General features: G+C 36.2%; 1 pseudogene; it reads left to right on the top strand.

The window, feature by feature from the left end:
* The first annotated feature begins 1370 nt into the window (after positions 1-1370).
* LOC120366318 (translationally-controlled tumor protein-like) lies at positions 1371-14586 on the top strand (annotated as a pseudogene).
* Positions 14587-22562: the final 7976 nt, after the last annotated feature.

Genomic DNA, 22562 nt, shown 5'->3' with positions numbered 1-22562 from the left:
GAACAGTTTCATAGCAAGCCACCCCAGATGTATCTGTCCTTTTTATGTTCAGCTTGAATCGGCTATATTGATCCCTTGGAAAATTAAGTTGTAAGCAGAACAACAGAGTTGATTTCATGAACAGAAACTGCACAGGCTTCTTCAACATAATTCAGAGAGAATCACCTGGTCCCATTTTCAAGAAGTGAACTATTTTTCCTACCCTTGCTATGCCAAGCCCAGATCCTCCCACCTCCTGCTTAAGTCTCCCCTAAGGGAAGAGGTATTGCTTTTTCTGCTTAGTATAAGCTAAGGATATATACTGGTCTTTGCCTTAGAAGGCAGGTTTATTTTTCCTTAAATGAAGAATCCCAGTTTTCTGTGATTGCATTTCTTTTTCAGCCTTTGGTATGGTCTCCTCGGGGGAATGTTGCTCACCTCACATCTTCTCCTTTCAAGTCAATGAATTGGTTGTATAAGTGGATTAAGAGGTTATTTTCTTCCCACAGGCATGAACTGGCATGACGTTTTTAAAATCGAGGAGGCTCTTATTTGATGTTTGGCAGAACTAGTAAATAATTATTGGGCATCTACTGAGCTATTAATGAAGCAATTTTTCTTTATACTCATATTGTCCTTTCTGTCTATAGTATCTTCCAGAACTCTTTGGGGAGTGATTAATAGGGCGTGGCTTGACACTTCTGAATAGCTGATCATAGAGGGTCAAGATAGAATCTTACCCATGTATTTTTTCCTCAGAGAACAGGTTGAAACATTGTCATAAGTTTTATAAGAGTACAAAAAAAAAACTGTAGGAAAATGCAGGTGATACATTACTTTAAATTGGAAATACCTAGGTTGAAATGGTTTTTAGGCATGTCAGATTGTTTGCCTGTTAAAGAGGCCATAGGGGCCTAGAAAACAATACCCCAAAATGAAGACCTGAGAAGAAACCTCAGAAGCAAAAGTTATTATCTGACCTTCTTCTGACCTCTTGTCTCTGGCCCCTATATCTCCCCTGAGGCTAGCCAAACAAACTAGAATCCCTTTTCCCCCAAGGAAGCTTATAGAGACAGCACCCGTTTTCTCTCAAGACAGTTATAAAACCCCAAAGTATGACTGTAGCTTTCCCCTTGCCTTTTTGCATAAAATCTGGCCATATAGAAATTATCTGACCTACCTTGTTTGATTATAGCTCATAAGACCTTCATTCCAGAGAGAAGCCTGACCCAAGCCCAAAAGGAAGAAATGCTGCAGAGAGAGGCCAGAAAGAATCTAAATAGATAAACCTTGCTAGATTTCCCTACTCAGGCCATCAGCATTGGATCTACAGTTTTGTCCAATCGTATTTCTACATGGCTACCCATACTTCATTGATCCAAAGCATAAAGATGGATGCTGTGTCTGTCCTACAGACCCTGGCTGACAGAGGAAATGAGTACTCAGACACAGGTATGCCGTGGAAGAGCAGGTGGGCGACTGCTTGGCTCTAGTGGCCAGAGAGCAGCCCTGAGAACCTGGAGCTGCTTGCTTTTACTCAGTGCAGGCATAATGCCGAAAACCGGCAGCAAACACAACCTGTAGGTAATTAATTTTTATTGTTCTCCTTTCAGGGAATGGCAGGTGCACAGATGATCAATATAAGTAAACAAGCCTGTTTAAGATAAATTCCCTTACACTCTCTTGTACCGACTCGTTGCCCTCTGCTTCAGGGTTATAGAACAGGTGCCTTCAGTTGTTCTCCCCTGGCACTTTGCAAAACCTTCTTACCTTTCAAAAGGTTTGCATCCTTTCCCTATGGTTTTCCCACCCCTCTCACCGACACTCCACAGATGGACAGTTTCCTCTGCATCATTGAGTCTTCACTCTGAAGGACCCTGTGTCACATAACACTACAATCAAATAAATTTGTATACCTTTTACCTTATTAATCTGCTTTTTGTCCGTTGATTTTCAGCAAACCAAAGGATAAAGGGGAAGTTTCCCCTTGACCCCTACAGGGTCTTCTACTTGGTGGAGTAAATCCTAAAAGGGTTTTCTAAGTCCCGAAATAGAATATATACTACTATTCTACCTTTACTATAACACTACCGTTAATAATATGATGAGTAATAATATTTTAACTACCTATAAATGTTCAAAACTATTGATAGGCATCACTCTAAGATGATCTCAATATTTAAAATAACACATCAAGTAGGTATTATAAAGTGAATTTGAAAATTAGGAAAAGTGTCCATGGTCATAAAGATGCTGGATTAGTTATCTATTTCTGCTGCATAGTTAATCATCCCAAATTTGGTAGCATAAAACAAGAGCATTTATTATCTCTCCTGGTTTTGGCAGTTGACTAGGCTCAGGTAGGTGGTATTTTACCCTGGGTTTTGCATGCAGTTTAAGTCAGCCAAAGATTGGCTGAGGCTGTAATCGTTTCTAAGACTTCTTCACTGACTTAGCTGCCTCCTGGGCTTAGAAGACGAAATCAGCTGAAGATTGAAACAGGTGGGTCCCCCAGGGTAGGTTTAAGTGCTCTCTCCAGCATGATGGAGAGAGCTGGGTCTTCAAACTTCATGTATGAGGCTTGAGACTCCAGTGGTGCATGCCCTCAGAGATTGTTGGGAGAAAACTGTATCACCTTCTGTGACCCAGACTCAGAAGTCACACAGTGTCACATTCATCATGTTCCATTGATTACAAGTGAGTCATTAAGGTCGGTGTCTTTTCAAGAGAAACAAATTTGGCTTAACCTTTTGATGAAAGAAAAGTCAAATAGTGTTAAAATCTTTATTTGAATTAAGGTTTTCCTAACTCAACATCTGTTCTTAGTTATGCTAGCTACACTTCTACAAGTTACTTTCAGGATTGTCTAAAGGACACTTGGCCACTTAACCTATCAGGTCATAACACTTAACTGAAGTTAGAAGTCAAGTCAAAAATAATACATTAAGGTCTATCTCTGAAAAGAATGTGCAATGTATGTGTTTAACTATTAACATCTTTTAAAATTGCTATTTTTAGTTTTTATTTTTTGGAGACAGGATCTGGTTCTGTTCACAGGCTGGAATGCAGTGGCACAATCAAAGCTCACCATATCCTTGACCTCTTGGGCTCAAATCATCCTCGTATCTCAAATCCCTGAGTAGCTAGGACTACAGCCACACACCACCATGCCCGATTACTTTTTGCTTTTATTTTTTGTAGAGACTGTGTCTCACTATGTGGCCCAAATTGGTCTTGAACTCCTGGCCTCAAGTAACCCTTCCACCTTGGTGTCTCAAAATGCTGGAATCATAGGCATGAGCCACTGCACCCAGACAGAAATTGCAATTTTGATGAAAGTTGTAATAACGCTTTAGCAGCAGAATATACTTACTGAAAAATTCCCTAATTCCTTAATACATTCCTGGTTTTGATTAATATTAATATTAATTTATATTTCTCTCTCTCTCTTATAACACATATCATTTGTGGCACATCAATGTGGTTTTTGCCTTCTTGACAAGGCTTATCTTCAACCCAACTGAAATTAATTTTTCACGTAAAATTCCCCAATGGACATGATTTCTTAAAATTCAAGATACATTGCATCAACACCGTTCATTCTGACAACTAATCTCCTAATTCTATCAAAAAAGTAATCAAGCTCTCCTTGAATGATTTATTCTCTATAGAGCCAGAGTGCTTGTGGCTTCTGGCTCTGTGATCATCAAGGCACTAGAAGCTTTCCTGACTCTTTATATTTGTTATAGCACTTCGCTAAACCATGAATTTCTATGAAAGATTGAGAAGATGATTGAATTCCTTTCCCATTTGGAACTTTCCAGCTGTCCTGGTGTCTGGTGCTGCATACATTTTTGGAGGTCTCTGCAAATTGCCATCCAACCAAAAATGTATGAAAATAAAATAGAACAATAAAACCACTAATTAAATACATCAATTCATCCTTCCTCTTTTTGCATTAGAATGAATAAGCTGGATAAATCTCATGTAACCACCTTTTCTAACAACCACAATTGTCCTTGTCTTCTATTGCCATCTAGACATTGAAATTTGCTGAGGTCTCAAGAGCTTGCTGCAATCTCACCCTGACTTTTTATGTAGCTTTTGCAACTTGGTCCATGATGCCCATACATCAGGTTTTGGAGCTTCATCTTGGAAACAGGATGGGCAATGTTTTCTTTGCAAATGTTTACAAGCTGCTTGAACTTTCTAAACATTAATTGCTAAGTCAGTGAAATAAAGAAAATAATTTCTGAAAGCGTAATTTACAGAGCTATTCTGCATGAATCAATAAAATGTTTCTTATCCTTTGTTAAACCAGTTCTTATTGGTTGAGCATAAGATTCTCTAACATTCTCTCAATGTAATTTTAAAATTTGAAATACTTTAAATATGACCTGAAAGATGATTTGTGCGTGCGTATTTGTGTGTGTGTGTGTGTGTGTGTTGTATTTACTCTTCCTACACTTTCTCTTAGGAATCACAGAACTAAAGATTCCAAAAGTGTCTTGTAAAATGAGAAGAGGTCTACAAATGCAACCTTTGAAACATACACTCTTGGCCAGGTGCAGTGGCTCACACTTGTGATCTCAGCACTTTGAGTGATCTGCCAAGGCAGGCAGATCACTTGAGGCCAGGAGTTTGGGACCAGCCTGGCCAACATGACAAAATCCCGTCTCTACTAAAAATACAAAAATTAGACTGGCATGGTGGCACAAGCATGTAGTCCCAGTTACTCAGGAGGCTGAAGCAGGAGAATCACTTGAACCCAGGAGGCGGAGGTTGCAGTGAGCTGAGATTGCTCCACTGCAGTACGCAACCTGGGCAACAGAGTGAGCCTCTGTCTAACAAATAAACGAATAAATAAATAACCAAATATATAATTTTATATATATGAAAGTTCATATTTCACAAACAATTTTGTGAGGTAGAGTTTACTGGTCACATTTTTAAAGTTAGGAAATTCACGGATACATAGTAATAAGCAGCAGAGCTTGTGAGCAAAACATACTTCTGACCACAGATTTATAACTCTTCCTAGCCCTGCCCAGGATATCTAGCATTGTCTGTACTTACCACATAAAACCTCAAGCCAGAATAAGAATTCTTGTTTTGTCTTGTTCTTGTTTTTTTTCCTGAAAGATAAGACTTCTCCCTTATTGATTGTAAACTTCTTGAAAAGAGAACACATCTCTATTTTCCTCACTTCTCAGGCTAGCTAGGTACTGAATAAGAAGTTACTTTTCAACAACCTGTTCTAGTTTTTTTTTTTATTAAGTATACATTGGGAATAGCTTATTTTCTTATACTCTGAGATACTCAGACTCACCTGCATGAGTTATTTATCCTATCAGATGTGCAGACAGACATCTGTCTCTTTGTAAAGACCAATTTTCATAGTATGGACAGGATGGACAATCAGTCTATGTCTAGAGCCCACCCAGACCACACTGATACTGGAGTAGTGGAGATGTATTTCCAGCCATGACTGTTTAGCTTTAAACACTATTCTTTTGGTGCATGAAGGTGAAACAGTGCTTTCAATGAGTCTAGCAGATGGGAACTTCACAGGGATTGATAGCTTTGAGGAAAAATAAAAGAAAAACAACAACAAAAAGAAACAGAGTTCCATACAAACATAATACAATTGTTAGTTCTCATGGCCTCTATCTCTCTTTCAAAGATTAAAGAACTATTTAGTCATCTGTTTTCATATGCTACCTCACATAGTAAAGCTTATTATGTGTCTTTCATGTGTCCCTATTTCTTTGAGAGAGGTAAGTATAACAACTACCTTTCTGCATCTTTTCAGTGTCATCCCAACAGACTACAAAAGGAAATGTCTATCCATTGATAAGACGCAGATGTTTTTAAATTAATTATCATATTGACTTTGAAACAAGTACAATTTGATAATTATAACAGTTTTTCTATTCATAAGATGTTATTCATTTTATAATGTCCTTTCAAACGGTTTGTTTTGCATTGCTTTTCATAACCACACAAATCCAGTAAGGTCATCAGAGATCCAGAAGATGGCTAAGAAAGCCAAGCAATAAATAAGAAATACAACCATAAGGTGATGAGACCCAACCTGAGTTTCAGATCATTCTCATGGATTCCATCTCATGTTCAAAGATTTCAGCTTGTCCTTGCTCTTCTCAATTTACATTTATTTTATCATGAAATAATAGCCTTATAGAAACTAACCAGTCCTATAATGGGGAAGAGTCAAATCCCCATAACAAATACATCCTTGTAGTATTGCTTCTGTGATTGAACCCTATCTGATATATAATGTGGCACCAAGAGAGACTCTAGATAAATCATCTTAAGGATGGGCTTTCTTGACTGGATTGGGGGTTATCTGACTTGTTCTGATCTGATTAGATTGAAAGGTTCTAACCACTGCCCTTTCCAGTGGTTAAGGAGACACTAGTAATTCATGTCATTCAGTTGTGAAAGTGTTATGCAAATTATCACCTGCAGATATGTGTAATCAAATGCCTATAGAAAACAAGGCTATGAGTGACTAAGTATGTGATGCCAGGGAATATTTTAGTCCAATTAGGTACACAATAGGGTTGGTTGGTTGCTTCTGACTATACAGGAAATGTGTCAGGGGAGCGGGGTGTGGGGAGATAAACACAACAGGATAGCATCTCAGCTAAGGTCCACGGACCTGAAGTTGTCTATGTGTACCTTTAAAAAACATACAAAAACCTTATCTTCTGTGACCACTGGGTTGGAATTTCAAAAAACTAAGCCCATGTCTAATCTTGCAGGGAGTTGAATTACAACACAAATTGTATCCCAAACTCCCAGGAGGTCTCTATTATTAAAATTTGGGCATTAACTGGGAAGGAATAAGACCCGGAGATTTGCAGTGGGGCATATGGGCTATTTTAATAAAGCTGGGGATTTTGAACCCCTAAATTTTGTAGAGGCTTCTTTACAGTAGATGCAACCCACCACTCCCTTTCTAGAGAAATCGTAAGGGTCTGCAAAAGACTGATTATCCTACTCAGAAACTACCCTCATCACCTCTCCTTGCTTCTAAATGTATAAATATGCTTAAGTCCCAGAAGCCTCAAGGAATGAAAAACAAATTATGACATATGAGCAGGTAAAATGCACAAAAAAATCATTGATTTTGCCATCAATGATGTCATTCACCTGGAAGTTAAAATTGTCACCTGACTGCTGTGAGTTTCTTGTGCCAGTTAATCAACAAGCAAAGAATACAGTAACTGTATTGGCTGGAGTGATTGATTCTAACTGTCTAGGAAAAAGTGACTTGTTATACAATGAGCTTAAGAAGGAATATGCTTGGATTGCAGGAGAGCCCCTCAGTCAATTCTTAGTATTCCCATGTCTGTGACTAAAGTAAAAATAAGTTGCAAGAACGCAGTTCAGGTAGAACTGCTAGTGGTCCAGATCTTTCAGGAATCAAGATTTGGATCACCCAACTCCCCAGAAAATCACAACAAATTGAGGTAAAGTTTTCTCAATTTGGAATTTGGAATGGGTAGTGAAAGAAGGTATTTATAAATACCAGATCTGACCATATAAACAGTCACAAAGATGATGGCTATAATAGTTACAAATTTTTATTATTATTTTGATATGACTGTATGTATATGTGTGTATGTACAATATTTTTGTTTTCTTTCCTTTTCCATTACCCTTCCATGCAACAGAAGATAGGGCTCATTGTTTAAGTTATAGTATATCAAAGGGAGAAAGAAAATCAGCTATAAGAAATGAACATCACCCCCAAACTACCCAAGAGTCCTCATATCCTCTTTTGGGGAAATCTACTAATTAAAAATATTAATATTCAAATTTAATAATATTAAATATTAGTAATAGCTAATTTTTAATATTAGTACATTAAATTTAGTACCTAATTCTGTATCATGGAGATAAATTTAGCTATTTCATAAATCAATGTGAAAAAATAAATTATAAATATAAAATTTACTGCACATCGTAAGTGCTCAATAGTGGTAGCTTTCATTGCTACAAATATGGCCAGGCACAGTGGCACATTCCTGTAATCCCAGAGCATTAGGAGGTCAAGTCAGATGAATCACCTGAGGCCAGGAGTTTGCCAGCCTGGTCAACATGGTGAAATCCTTGTCTCTACTAAAAATACAAAAATTAGTGGGGCGTGGTGGCACATGCTTGTGGCCCCAGCTACTCAGGAGGCTGAGGCAGGAGAATCACTTGAACATAGGAAGCGGAGGCTGCAGTGAGCTGAGATTGTACCACTGTGCTCTAGCCTGGGTGACAAGAGTAAAACTCTGTCTCAAAAAAAACAAAAACCAAAAACAAATAATAAACGTTAGTATTTGCCTAATAATTAACATTTCTGAAAGGTTTTACCATGCATTCACTTTTTAACATCCATGAAAACTGTATGGCATAGGTAAGCATTGTTATTAACATTATTATTGCTGTTATTGTTTCTATTTTACAGTCACATAAAAATATATTCAAGTGCTTACATGATATGTGGCCAAGGGTCCTTTGATTTTCAAAGAAAGAGGCAGAACTTTTCAATTCAAGCTCATGTGGAATATTCTGCCTACATTAAATGCAAATTCCTTGTTTATTCTGTTGCCAGAAAATGTTGAAAGCAGAAACAAATGTGTTGATTCTTTCTCCTCCAACTGCCTTGCATTCTAACGCTTTCTGCTTTGATGCGTTGTTCCCGATCATATTTGATATAGCCGCGCAACATCTTTTTCATGTCAAGGTTTTGCTTCAAACACTCCGTTGCCAGTTTGACTTGTCAAAAGTTGGAGGGAACACGTTTTAAGCATTCAGCAAGCATTCTTCTGAAAAGAAAACTGCTATTTCTAATGAGCATTTGAGAGCTCAGTGGATTGCAGAAACTGTTTTCTAAGATCTGTCACAAATGATTTAGTTTTATTAGTTTTAATGGCCCTCAGCTACAGGCATGGAATATAAGTGAAAATTAAGATTTTTTTATGAGATGAAAATAGATTTCAATCAGAGAGCGTGCTTTCCTCCCCAGCTCTTCCCATTTACTTATTTATTTAATTACATTGATTAATTAATTTTTTGGCAGTTGATTCTGGTTAAAAGAAAACCACTGCGAGCAATGAGAACACAGGGATCTTCTTTCAGAAGAAGAAAGCTTTCCTTGTGTTGGGAGTCTTTCTGTTAATTGTGTATAAACTGGTTGATTTGCCAAGCTCATAGTGAGGATGGCAGAGAAAGGGGCTAATGTGTTAAACTGAATTTTTTTCCTGGGTAGGGACAAGGAATGAATATTTTTGTTCATAACTAAAGGTTTGTCTTCTGTGCCAGTAAACACAGAAACAACCGTGAAACCCCGATATTTAATGACTCTGCTTGTTGATTCTGCTTTTCTCCTCTGTAGCTTTTCTTGGATAATTTCATTTCTCCCTTTCTTTTCTATCACTCGTCAGTCGTCAAAAAGTACAGTAATCTAAACAGGTGTATATATTTTATTCTTCGTAAACAATATGAGTGTATTTCTTAAAATTGGAGTGGTTTTGGCTGCTCATTCTCATTGCCCATGTGTGTGTATGGGTGGTGGTGTACGGCGGTGGATGATGAATGTGAGATTTTCTGTTGTAATAGCTCTAGTCCAGCATTTCTCCATCCTCTGGGCCAAGGCAACCACGTGGTTTGAAAGAGGGCCAACAAAAGTCTGCATCAGGAAATCTGGAGTTTGTGCTGCCTCTGCCATTCATTCACCACCTTTACAACCTTGGGCAAGCCACATACATTTCTCGTGTCAGACTTTCCTCATTTGCAAAATATAGGTCTTGAGAAAGAGCAAATTTACACATCTGAAATCAACAAAATCGTTGCTTTCATGGAGATTATAATCAAGGTAGATCAATAACAGTTAAGCAAGAAATGTAACTTAAAATTGTATGGTATGTCAGAAGGTCATAGTTACTATATTATTAGATTGGTGCAAAAGTATTTGCTATTAAAAGTAATGGCAAAAACCACAATTACTTTTGAACCAACCTAATAGTTTCTCAGGGCTGCTGCTACAAAGAACCACAGAGTGAGTGGTTTAAACCAGAGAAATTTATGCTCTTACAATATTAAAAGCTAGAAATCTGAAATCAAAGTATCAGCAGGATTCTGGGGTCTCTCCTGAGGCCTTTTTCCTTGGCTTGTACACTATTCACCTTCTCCTGGTATCCTCTATCATCTTTCCTCTGCACCTCTCTGGGCCCTAATCTCCTCTTCACATAAGGACACTGGTCATATTGCATTAAGGCCTACTCTAATGACCTCATTTTAACCTAATTACCTCTTTAAATACTCCTTCTCCGAATACAATCACATTCTGAGGTACTGTGGATTAGAACTTCAACACATGGATTTGGGGAGAGCACAATTCATCTATAATAATAATTATTCAAAAGTCCATAATTACATTTGGGAGTGCAGGGGCATGATTCAATATTAATGGGATATTGAGGACAGGCTTGACTGAGATGGTAACATCTGCACACGTTGTGAAGGAGCTCTGAGAGTGGACACTGCAGATATCCTGTAAGAGTGTGATTCACTGAAAGGAATAGTCAATCAAAAGGCCCTGAAGGTGGAATGACTAGAGATGCCTAAGGATCAGTGTCTTTAAGAGAGAATGGTGACATGGCCAGGGTTGTAGCATGGGCACTGCATTTTTGAGGGCCTTATGGGTGATAAAAAGTGTTGGGGTTTTGCTCTGAGAGTATTGGAGAGCCACCAGAAGAAATGCGCAGACATATGATCTGATCAGAATCATCCCTTCAAATGCTCACTCAGCCTGCTGCCTTGGGAATAGACTGTAGGCCAGTGTTTCTCAACCTGGGAGACACTGACATCTGGGGCCAGAAAATTCTTTGCTGAAGGAGCTTGTCTTGTGCATTGTAGGCTGTTTAACAGCATCACTGGCATCTACCCCCCAGATGCCTACAGGCTTCTGCCTGCCAGTTATAACAACCAAGTGTCTCAAAACATTTCCAAGTGTCCCCTGGGGAAGAATAAATGACCCCAAGTTGAGAACCACTGTTGTAGATGGAGCAGAAGAACAGCTAAAAGACCATCTTGAAAGTCCTTGTAATAATCTTGGCTAGAAATAATAGCTTGAATTATAATGGCAGCATTCTAGACATTTTAAATGTAGAGTCAACCAATTTTAGAGTGTGGCAATGAATTGGATGTGTGATATGAAAAAAGATTCAAAATGATTCTGCATTTTATGCTCTGTGCAGGAAGGAACATGTATTTACCTCTTACGCAAACAGGGAAGACTGAGTGGAGCAGGCTTACAACGAACAGGCTTCCTGCAAGGTAACAGGAGGTAAGGTTAAACACATCTATACATATACTAATGTTTATAGAAGTGTGTGAGTTTGTGAAGATGTCTTCTATTTTCTATTTTTCTTGGGAATTTGTGAACAGAATCATCCTCATCTGAGAGTAAGGATAGAAGAGAATGTGTTAGAGGATAAAAGCAAGGGTATAGAATTCTAGAGGAGTGTAGTTTGCGATGCGGTATATTATCAATGTAACTCTGAAGACATTGATTGCAGTGCCTCCCTAATAAGTATAGGGTGTTACTTTTAATGATGTCTCTTTATGAATTCCATGAATATTTTGCCAACAAAGTCAGAGTCACTATGTTTTTGGATCTGTCTACTTTCCATTGTTGTGAGCCAAACAAATGATTTTTGCAATGGCCAAAACAATCTCTGTTTCTCTGGAAATATATTATTTACTTTCTTATGAGGAACTGACAATAAGATTTAGGCAAGTGCTTTAGGCTATTGTCTTAACCTCATGCATGCTTATAATTAAGAACCATCTCTAAAAAATAAGTTGTCAACTTTGAAGAATTATGTTGGTTTCTGAAGATCTATCTTGCACTAGAGACAGGACTAACTGCCCTGGAGTCCAACTCCTGTCAGTGCCCACTTCAGCCCCTCATGGGACTCCCATTACTGTTGATTAGAAAATACTATTTACTCCATGAGATGCTTCTGAAAATGCTCCCTGATTTGAACGTGCCTCTACCATTGGAATGTGATCCTTTAAGCACAGAATATCACACAACTTTACTGAAGCGTAGGCTGAAGTCATTTCCCTGGTCTAAGAGATCTAACATGATAACCATGCTCCTTTTTTTTTTTTTTTTTTTTTTTTTTTTTTTTTTTTTTTTAGCAATTCCACCCCACCCTGGTTGTGTCCTGCTCTGCAGGTACACCAAGCTCTTTCCCATCTCAGTGCTTTTGAACAATATGAGGAGATTAACATTTGAGTCAGTGGGCTGGGAAAGGCAGAACCACGCTTAATCTGGGTTGGCACCATCTAAGTAAGCTGCCAGAGAATATAAAGCAGGCAGAAAAACATGAAAGGCTAGACTGGCTAAACCTTCCAGCCTGTATCTTTCTCCCGTGCTGGATGCTTCCTGCCCTTGAACATCGGACTTCAAGTCCTTCAGCTTTGGGACTCGGACTGGCTTCCTTGCTCCTCAGCTTACAGACAGCCTATTGTGGGACTCTGTGATCATGTGAGTTTAATACTCCTTAATAAACTACCATATATATATATATATATATATATATATATATATATACACTCCTTAATAAACTACCATATATATATGTGTATATATATATATATATATATATATATACACACACACACACACGCACATATATATATATATATAGTCCTTCATAAATGACCCTTTATATAGACAGATACAGATATATAGATATATATATAAGAACTGATAGGATACATATATACATATATATATATATATATATCCTATTAGTTCTGTCCCTCTATGTCCCTCTAAAGAGCCCTAATACACTAAGCCGTTAATATTTTAGCATATGTTCATTACAGCCCTTAGGATTACTCTAACACAAAAATACTTGATTCTTTTTGTAAAGGTCAGTGCCTACATGTCGCCTCCTTATAGAAGACTTTACCAAAAAAACTCAACTTATTTTACATCTTCTGTCTCACTCTAACTCAGTACCTCTTTCATTAGTAATTCAGAACTTTTTATCACCTGGTTTTTTAGGTTAGTTTTTTGGGCTTCTTTATATACGGCCTCTTCTGCCACTACTAGCATATAAGCTCTATGTTGGTTGGAACCTTATCCAATAGACTTACTGTTGTAGTCCCCAGTACCTAGAATACTTTATGAAACATAGGATGTATTCTATAAATAATGCTTGAAAGAGGAATTACTTATAATCCTCTGTCTCTATATTCCGGATATATTCCCAAATAAAATTGAGTTGGGTACTATTTGTATTAGAAAATATTATTTATGCTTTCTTTGTCATGCCTGCATTGTCCATTTGCTTTCTTATTTTCCATCCAAGCCCTACTTAGTCAACATCTTCATTATGCAGATATTGGTGAAAATTAACTTTGATATACACTAGCAGTACTCCATTACTCATGGGAAATCTGAGAATCATTGAAGTGAAGATTTACTGTACCATGTCTACAAGTCACGGAGCACTTTATATGCACTATTTTATTTCATTATGTCCTATTGTGTATGTGGAATGTAGGTATAAACATCCTCACTTACAAATAAGAAAAAATGAGGTTCAGAGAGTTTATGTGCCATTCACAAGTTCACACAGATATGAAACATTAGAGTGGGGTTCAAGCTAAACTCCGGATGCAAACCCGCTGCTCTAACAGCATGAGGAATAACATAAAGGAAATTTATGGGTGATGGGAATGTTCTACACTTTGATAAGGGTATGGATTATGTTAGTATAACACTTATGGTTTGTGCATTTCTCTATGGAAAAATTATATCTAAATGACATTGAAAATACTTCAGTTAAAAAGCGAAAAAAATATCTTGTAGCACAAAAATATAAAATACAAGACAGTGTATGCTAGAATGTAAGACTGGAAGCCAGAATGCAAACATGCTTTTCTGCCCCTTTTCCGGCCACTCTCCGCTACCCACGAGTGCTACTCGGGCTGCACCACACCCTCTCTGAGCTTAGGGCTCCTGCTAAGCTAGCGCCACCTTAGTCTCCCTTCAGCCACCATCACGATTCTTTACCAGGACCTCATCAGCTACGATGAGATGTTCTCTTATATCTACAAAATCCAGGAGATTGCAGATGGGCTGTGCCTGCAGTTGGAGGGGAAGATGGTCCATAGGACAGAAGGTAATATGATGCACCAAAAGCACAGTAATCACTGGTGTTGATATTGTTGTGAACCATCACCTTCAGGAAACACATTTCACAAAAGAAGCCTACAAGAAGTACATCAAAGGTTACATGAAGTCAACCAAAGGCAAACTTGAAGAACAGAGACTGGAAAGAGTAAAACCTTTTATGACAGGGGCTGCAGAACAAATCAAGCACATCCTTGCTAATTTTAAAAACTACCAGTTCTCTTTTGGTGGAAAACATGAATCCAGATGGCATGGTTGCTCTACTGGACTATTGTGAGGATAGTGTGACCCCCACATATGATTTTCTTTAAGGATGGTTTAGAAATGGAAAAATGTTAATAAATTTGGCAACTACTTTGGATCTATCATCTGCCATCATAACTGTCTTCTGCTTGTCATCCACACAATACAAGGACTTAAGACAAATGGGACTGATGACATCTAGAGCTTTTCATTTATTTTCACCATGATTCACTTGGAGTGGAGGCATTGTTTTTAAGAAAAACCTGTCACGTAGATCGTCTAAAAATGAAATGCATTTAAACTCATTTGACAGAATGCCTTTTACTTTAATACATATTTAAACTAAATTCATCCTGTAGTGTTCCTGGAGAAGCTAGAGCCTGGTTGTAAGCTACCACTAGAAAGAACAAGACTCGTCAATTAACTTCTACAGTGGAAACTACTTCTGGGACTGGAATATAAAAAAAGAATCAAATGTTTTGATTGTGAGTTACAATAAAAGGAAAGACCATGCTCATAGCAGTACCATGTCTGAAGTGGAGCCTTACACATTTCATCACCTACAATGGAAATAGTTAACTGGAAGAGATTACCAAGAGAATTAAAAAAAAGACTAATTCAGTTGAAAAAAGAAAAAAAATCATCATATATTTCCTAAAACAATGTTTGTATTCTGGCTCGCACTCTTATGTTCTGGCATACACTGTCTTGTATTATCTATTTTTGTGCTACAAAATGTTTTTTGCTTTTTAACTGAACTATTTTCAATGTAATTTAGATATAATTTCTCCATAGAGAAATGCGCAAATCATAAATGTTGTACTAGCATAATTCACACTCTTATCAAAGAGTAGTACATTCCCATCACCCCATAAATTTCCTTCATGTAATTTCCCATTAATTATGCCTCCCACTATTGCCGAGGCAACCAAAGCTCTGATTGCCTATTCTAATGCTTCATATAAATAAAATCATACAAATATATTCCTATGTGGCTGGTTTTATTTTCACTCAACATATGTTTAGAGGTTTATTCGTGTTGTTGCATGTGTTGGTAATGAGGATTTTTTTGTTTGTTTGTGGGTTTTTTAATATACTGATTGGTATTCCATCATATAAATATACCACAATTTATGTATCCATTCTGTTGTCAAGGAACATTTAGATTGCTCACAGTTTTTGGCTGTTATGAATAAAACCATTATGAACATTTGTGTTCAAGTCTGTTTGTGGACATATATTTTCCTTTATCTTGGGCAAATACCTAAAAGTATTTATTAGTTTTCTAGGGGTGCTGTAACAAATTATCACAAACTTTATAGCTTAAATAATGGAAATTTATTCTCTCACAGTGGCCAAAAGTCTGAGATCATGGTGTTGGCAGAGCCGTGTTCCTCTGAAGGTTCTAGGGAACAACCCTACCTTGCCTTTCAATAGCTTCTGGGAGCTCCCACCAATCTTTGGAAGTTCTTGGATTGTGCTGTATCACTCCAATGTTGGCTTCCATCTTCATGTGACCTTCTTTTAGTTTCCAAATCTTTCTTTTCCTTTCCCATATAAAGAAATCTTTATAAGGGAAAATTCAATGACTGGTAAGTCAATGAATTTAGAGCCCACTCTAAATCTAGGATGATTTTATTTTAAGATCTTTTACTAAAACATCTGTAAATATTCTATTTTTAAATTAGGTAATGGTCTGAGGTTCCAGAGAAACATAAATTTGGGAGGAAACACTGCTCACTGTAGTACAGAGTAGAATTGGTGCATATAATAGGTTAAAAGTCTATTTGTCTTTTAATGAATTGCCAAATCATTTTCTGTTTGTTTGTTTTGTTTTGAGACAGAGTCTCACTTCATCACACAGGCTGGAGTGCGGTGGCACAATCTCGGCTTACTGCAACCTCCGCCTCCTGGGTTCAAGTGATTCTCGTGCCTCAGCCTCCCAAGTAGCTGGAATTACAGGCATGACATCATGCCCAGCTAATTTTTGTATTTTTAACAGAGACAAGCTTTTATCATGTTGGCCGGACTGTTCTCGAACTCCAGACCTTGTGTCCCAACTGCCTTGGCCTCCCAAAATGCTGGGATTACAGGTATGAGTCACCACACCTGGCCTAAACTATTTTCTAATGTATTTGTAACATGATTTTATTCCCAGAAGCAATATATGAGAGTCAAGTTATTCCACCTTTTCTATTTGATGTTGTCTTTTTTTTTTTTTTTTTTTTTTGAGAAGGAGTTTCACTCTTGTTACCCAGGCTGGAGTGCAATGGCGCGATCTCGGCTCACCGCAACCTCCGCCTCCTGGGTTCAGGCAATTCTCCTGCCTCAGCCTCCTGAGGAGCTGGGATTACAGGCACGTGCCACCATGCCCAGCTAATTTTTTGTATTTTTTTTTTAGTAGAGACGGGGTTTCACCATGTTGACCAGGTTGGTCTCGATCTCTCAACCTTGTGATCCACCCGCCTCGGCCTCCCAAAGTGCTGGGATTACAGGCTTGAGCCACCGCGCCCGGCCTGATGTTGTCTTTTAAGTTTTAAAATAATACCAGTGAACAGCAGTGGCATCCCATCGTAGTTTCAATTCCTGGCAATTTGTGATCAGTCTATTCATTTTCTTAATCATTTCTTGAGAAACAGAATTTTTAAATTTCAATGAAGTCTATACTTTTATTTTCTTTTTAGACTTGTGTGTTCTGTGTCCTGCCTAAAATTGCTTATTCCAATTGTATTAGTTATCTACCACTATGTGACTGCACCAAAGCTTAGCATCTTAAAAAAGCCATATTTATTATCCCATGGTTTACATTTATTTAAATGAATTTATTATAACTAAAAGGAAATATTTATTATACAGATTTTCTTAGGGTCAAAGACCCTTATCACAGCTCATTTTTGTTGTTGTTGTTGTTGTTTTACAAGGCTGCCTTCCAGGGGTCTGATAGGGCTTCAGTCATTTCGAGGGTCAGCTAAGGAAGGGTTCACATCCAAGCTCAGGCATGTGGATATTAGCAGGACTTAGCTCCTAACAGGCTGTTGGACTGAGGGTCTCAGTTTGTGGCCTCTCTATATAACACCTCAGAACATAGTTGCTTGTTTCAGCAGAGGTCACAAGCAAGAAAAGCCAAACTGAATGTTATACTCATTTGTAATCTAATCTTCAGTGTAGCAGTATTCTATTTATTCAAAATCAGTCACTTAATTCAATTCCCTCTCAAGAAGAGGTAGCCTAAGGTTGTGAATACCAGAAGATGGGAATTATTGGGAGCCATTTTAGAAGCTAGCTTCCACATAAAATTTTAAAAGATACTGTCCTATTTTTTTTCTGCTACTTTCTATATAGTTTTATATTTTAAACATAAGTCCATGATGCCTCAAAGTATTATTTGTAGATTATGTGATGTAGCTATCAAAATTCATTTACCCCATATGCTGGTCCAGTTACTCTTGTGCAATTTATTAAAAATATTTTTCCTATTGAATTGTTTGGTAACTTAGTCAAAGTTATTGGCCTACAAATATACATGTAGATATATTTCTAGAATATACTGTTTTCCAATATCAAGCTGCATTGACTAATGGGGTTTTATAGTAAGACATGAGAACAGTTTGAGTCTCCCAAAATAGTTACTTTTCAAAATTGTCTTGGATAGCCTAGGTTATTTGAATTTCAATATATTTTTAAATTATGTTATTGATGCCAGCAAATAAATCTACTGCTATTTTTATTAAAATCATCCTAAATCTAAATCTAATTCCAAGAGAACTGCTATATTTAAAATATTGGTTCTGCCAGTAGTACACATAGTATATCTCTCCATTTATTTGGTCTTCCTTGATTTTTGTCATCACTGTTTTTAAAATTTTAGTATAAAGCATTTTAAATTACATTTCTTTCTAATTTTTTATGGTTTTTAATGCTATTGTAAATGATATTTTAATATAATCCAATTGTTCATTGAGCTGCATCTTATTGCATAATGTTTTAGTGGTTGTTCTAAAAGTGATGATATGCATCTTTAAGATATCCCAATATATTTATAGTTAATAACGAAATATTTCAGATAAAATAAAGAGGGTTGTAAGCAATATGCATCCATGCCTAACCTCAGTGCTTATAACTATTATCATATATATTAAATTTTAAAACTTTATAAAAGTTATATTTTGCTTTAAATAATAAGGCATTTTTCTTCCCTTAATTTATAAAAGAACTCTGTGTATATGTATATATGTGTATGTTTACATTTATTCTCATATTTACTGTTTCTAATGCTTTTCATTTTCATATACATCTGAGTTGCTATCTGTTAACATTTTTCTTCAGACATAAGATTTTTCTTTAATTTACAGTAGGGAATATTACTTACAGCTGGTCATGTCATTTTTGTTTATTTAAAAATATTTTATTTTACCTTGCCTTTTAAGGATGGTTGTTAGGTATATAATTTTTTGACTTTTTATTTCATTGCTTTAAATCTGTTATTCCAATGTTCTCTGATCTTCATAATTGTTAATATCAGCTATTAATCATAGTGTTGTTCCTTATAAGCAATATATTGTTTTTTTTTTTTTCAGAGTATTCCAGATTTTCTCTTTACCTTCAGACTTCAGTATTTTGACTTTGACTTGATTCTAAGGTATTTTCTTAGTGTTTATCCTGCTTGATGTTTGTCGAGCTTCTTGAACTTGTATGTTAATGTTTTTCAAACACAATTGGAATACATTTATTTATTATTTCTGGTTTTTCTTTAATATTTACCCCACTTGACCCAGCAATACTGGGTATATGCCCAGAGGAATATATATCACTCTATTATAAAGACACATCCATGCGTACGTTCAGTGCAGCACTATTCACTATAGCAAAGACATGAAATCAACCTAAATGGCCATCAGTGATAAACTGGATAAAGAAAATGTAGTACATATACACCATGGAATACTATACAGCTATAATTAAAAAATGAAATTATGTCCTTTACAGGAACATAGATGGAGTTGGAGGCCATCATCCTTAGCAAACTAAAACAGAAACAGATCACCAAATATCACATGTTCTCACTTACACATGGGAGCTAAATGATAAGAACATATGGATATACAGAGGAGAGCAACAGACACTGGGGCCTTTTGGAGGGTGAAGGATGAGTAGGGGGGAAAGATTAGGAAAAGCAACTAATGGGTACTAAGCTTAATACCTGAGTGATGAAATAATCTGTGCAACAAACTTTCATGACAGAAGTTTCCCTATGTAACAAACCTGCCCTTGTACACTTGAACTTAAAGTCTGAAAAAAGATGGATTTTTCTCTATGATTGCAATAATGAAAATATTGCTAATTTTTATTCAAGTTCACTAGTCCTTTTCTTCTGATAGACACAATGTGTTGATAAACTTGCTTACTTTTTGAGCTCTAAAATTTTTATTGTTTAAATTAGCTTTAATTCTTAGAATACTTACATGTTTACACACGGATGCAAACCATATTTTTCTTCACATATTTTTACCAATTTTTGTAGTTATTTACTGTATCAATCTAATCACTGATCTGAATCACACTCATTTTTTTATTGACTGAATTTTAATTTTTCTTGAAATGTGTCACTGTGTCCAGAATCTCACTGTGTCTAATACTTTGGGTTGAAAATTAAACTGGACATTATATAAAATAAATCACAGTGGCTCTGAATTCTCTTAGCTCCTTTGGAAGATTCTTGCTGTTGCTTTTGTTTTAATGGGGTTAATATACAAAATTTAAACTGCAAGTATGGTCTCCCCCTTTACGTGCAGTTGCTGATGTCTCTGTTCTGTTCATGCAGCTCATGTAGCTTCTAACTGCTCCTTCTCCCAGCCCACACAGATCTCACGTGGACCTGAATTATCTGACAATGGGCCAAAACTTTGATTTTTGAAATACCTATTCAGAGGTGCTTTCCCTCTCTGTGGTTCCCATGCTTCCAGAGAACCCAGGTTATCTCAAACTCTGTCCTCTGATACTTGAAGCCAATAAAGCTTCAGCTTTCTAGCTTGACTATTTAAGTTTTTTTGTTTTTGTTTTTGTTTTATAATTAGCACTCAGCAACTTAATCATTATGTCCATTGTTGTAATTTTCTTTGTGTTTTCCCTCTTTTGAATCTGTTGGTCTACTTGGATACATAGTTTTGTGTATTTTCATAACATTTAGCAATGTTAAGCCATTTTTAATGCTTCTTTTCCCTTTTCTTCCACTTCCTGCTGGTACTCCAATTACACTTTTGTTACTGTCCCAGAGTTTACTGAGGGTCTTTTAATTTATTTCATTCATGTTTCTGTTTGTATTTTATTTTGTTTGGTTTCAACTGAAATGTCTTCAAATTTACTCATATTTTCTACAATATCTAAGTGTTTTTAAGCTTATCTTGTGATTTTTCATTTTATATATATTTATCAACTTTAGATGTTTCCCTCTTGGTCTTTATTTATTTTATTTTATTTTATTTTTTTTACTTTTCATTAAATTTATGTTTCCTTGCACATATTTATAATGTGTACTTTAAAGCTCACCTACTATCTTATCATCACTAATATTTCTTACTGTCTTATCATCACTAATATTTCTTACTTTGTTGCTGCTGACAGATTTGTGCTAGATTTTATTATATTTCTTTAACCAATGTTGATTTTCTAAGAAAGCAGGTAATTTGCTGGTATTAAGTTTTGCTGGCACATCTACACATTTCACAGGGTCTTGAGTCTCCAAATATCATAGACAAGTAAAATAAACATATTTCTCTAAAATTGTTTTCATCTTATGTATCTATGGTGTTTGATATTAAACCAGTATTTTCCCAACAAATGCCTTTACTTCAGGGTAGTTTATTCCTAATCTTAAGTATTGGGCTTTCTGGGTTCTTTAAAGAATGCTCCAGGTATTCATAATGGTCCCTCCTTTTCATGTGATCAGAACTTGGGTGCTTCCAAAATGTTTGTGAACTACAGGAATTGTTCGACTCATAAGTAGTTGGTCTATCACCAATAATTGTTCCTTGTCCAGTCTCCTAGATTCTAATCCTGCACATGCAGAGATTGATATTTAGCAACAGACTGAGGAAGACTCTATGCAAATTATTCAGTACTCTCCACTTCAATAATTTACCCTATATATGTCAGCCACTTTAGCTTCTCCAAATTTGTTCTTCTGTGTTCATCTCAATAAGACTACCAAACTGTGCCTCTTTTATGCTACAGCTGGGGAAATGACTTTTGGTAGAAAACTGGAGCAATCATTTAGCTCACTTGAGCTTCTCTTTGCTCACAGATCAGATTCTGTTTAATGTCTGAATCATATGTTTTGTCCAGTTCTCATTTTTGCTATAAGAGACTCAGTCCAGTACCAATTACTCTATCTTGCCTGAAGGCAGAGTCATCAATGCATTTTTTAAAAGGTTGTATATTTCTGATTACTGTAGAGCTTAAACAATTGGCACAGGGATCATATTCCTTTTACTTTGGATATTCTGTAGAATTCAAGAGTTCTTAGCAAAACAGACAATGATCAAAAACTAAGATCCTCTGCCTCCCACTTATATTGCAGGAAAACAGCCAGGTAAGCAAAACTGGTAAATTTTTTCAACGGTAGACAGTCAGTTTACATCAATATTCAGAATATTAAGAAAAAAACATCTGTGTTAACATTTGTTTTTGTAACCAAGTATTCCATTTATTTAACCAATGACTTTAGCTTTTCAGTTTATTACTTCTAAACTTATAAAATATTAAAATATTCAAGTATTTTTCTTTCAAATGCAATCACTAGAGGTGATATTTTAAGTGTCCATCAGATCAGATAGAGTGATACTTAAAACAGATGTTTTTATAGTCTCTTGGTAAAATGTAATTTATCCATGTTTTTTTTTTAATTTTAGGTCATTCAAATTGACACTATTAGTCGCAAATAAGACAATTCGTTAAAAACTTTATTTCACAGTATCTTACATCTCCAGATATTATAGGCAAGTAAAATAAATGTATCTTTCCCTAAAATTGTTGTTTTTATCTTATATCTCCATAGTGTTTGATATTAAGCCAAGATTTTCTCATCAAACAAGAGAAACTATCTTGCAAA

Source organism: Saimiri boliviensis, chromosome 2 (assembly GCF_048565385.1).
Source record: "Saimiri boliviensis isolate mSaiBol1 chromosome 2, mSaiBol1.pri, whole genome shotgun sequence".
NCBI classification, from domain to species: domain Eukaryota; kingdom Metazoa; phylum Chordata; class Mammalia; order Primates; family Cebidae; genus Saimiri; species Saimiri boliviensis.
Note: the sequence above shows the minus strand (reverse complement) of the source record. Positions and strands in the feature narration are given on the sequence as shown.